We start from the raw sequence: 1,813 nt of genomic DNA on the forward strand, positions 1-1,813 counted from the left end.
GAAATCAGCCCATCTACCTATGGTCAACTGATTTTTGACAAGGAGATGAAATCAGTCAAGTGGGGAAACAACAGCCTTTTTAACAAATGGTGTTGACAAAAGTGGAAATCTGCAGAAAACTCAAACAAGACCCACTCCTCAAACCACACAAAAACCAACTCAAAGTGGATCAAGGACTTAGGGCTAAAACTAAGGACTATAAACTACATTAGAGAAAAGCTTGGAAGAACTCTAGAAGTCCTAATCCACAACATGAACAAGGATCCTGAAAAACCTACAGCCAGGAAAGGATAAAATAGATGAATGGAACCTTATAAGAATCAAATCGTTATGCACATCCAAAAACTTCTCCAACAGGGTAAAATGGAAAACCACAGAATGGGAAAAAATATTTGGTAATGACATGTCTGATAAGGGAGTTATTTCTAGAATTTATATAATACTCAAGCACCACAACAAGATAAAGGTAAACAACCCAATTGAAAAATGGACACAGGATATGAACAGATGCTTCACCAAAGAAGACATTCAGATGGCAAACAAACACATGAAGCAAAGAGAAATGCAAATCAGGACAACTATGAGATATCATCTCACCCAGTAAGAATAGCAGAATTTTTTTTTCATTCAAAAGTTTATTGTTTTAAGAAAATAGTACATTCTTTCCTAACATTCTTCTTTTAAAATGTTAAGCCTTCATGGATAGTTTTAAAATAAGCTACCGTCTACTAATAAATTTCCCTCCTAAAATATACAACAAAGTATATAATGGGAGTGACCCTATTCTTTTCAATCTTGACAAAGACAAGGAGAATTTTTCCAGGAAAATTGCTTTTAGTCTCTTGATTATTTTTCTAAATTACTTTTTAAAGCACCCCATAAAGTCATTTATCTAGTCTTTCCATTGAACCACTAATTTTATAATTTGGTAGGTAGTATTCAACCCTATTGTCACATCATAGTTAACAACAACTGTACACTTATTGTTCAAATATTATAGCAATTCGTTTTTCTTATCGTCCATATATTCTTTTTTTAAAGCCCATCTAAGCCACAGCAGGATAGTCCTTGTTTTGTTCATTGTTGTCATTTTCTTGTGGACTCGTGACTTTTACTTCTGGTCGCGGTGGTCTTTGAGGGTCTAATTCCGCCTCATCCTGTCCATCGCCAGCTGCTTGAGACTTTTCCCCTCATCTGCTTCTGACTGAGGCTCATTATTAACCTGGTCCAGTTCCTCACCATTTTCCTCGTCAGTGCCTCCCTTTACACGAGCAGGGCCTGCCTGCTCCTCCCCATGATCCAGGCTCTCCTTGGCTTGGTCTCGGTCATTTGTAGCTGCCTGATCACTGACTTCTCCAACTTCCCCATTCATCCCTGAAAAATCGTTCTGTTCTGTATCTTTGATTTCTTTCTCGTGATCTTCTTCCTCATCTACTATTTCTGCCGGCCTCTTGATCAGGTCATATGAATGGGAAGACAATGCAGACCAATTTTAGCTTCTCTTCAGATTTACTTCTAAAGATGTCAGAAAAGAAAAAGCAGTCTCTTCTTTGCCTGTGTGGACAGTGTCTCCTCCTGCCTGCTAACCAAATGAACTCCAAACTCGTACTTATTTTGACTCAGTACCTCAGATACCTCAACACCAGAATAGCAGAATTTAACAGAGCAGCAAACAACAAATGTTGGAGAGGTTGTGGAGAACTTGGAAATTTAATTCACTGATAGTGGGAGTGTAAAATGTTGTAACCAGTATGGAAGGTAGTATGATGCTTTCTAAAAAAATTGCAAATAGAAATATCATTTGGCCCAGAAA

General features: G+C 37.6%; 1 pseudogene; it reads right to left on the reverse strand.

The window, feature by feature from the left end:
• Window positions 1-1,046: 1,046 nt before the first annotated feature.
• On the reverse strand, window positions 1,047-1,450 carry LOC102848008 (annotated as a pseudogene).
• Window positions 1,451-1,813: the final 363 nt, after the last annotated feature.

Source organism: Elephantulus edwardii, unplaced genomic scaffold (assembly GCF_000299155.1).
Source record: "Elephantulus edwardii isolate Elephantulus edwardi_28Jun2011 unplaced genomic scaffold, EleEdw1.0 scaffold02750, whole genome shotgun sequence".
NCBI lineage: Eukaryota > Metazoa > Chordata > Mammalia > Macroscelidea > Macroscelididae > Elephantulus > Elephantulus edwardii.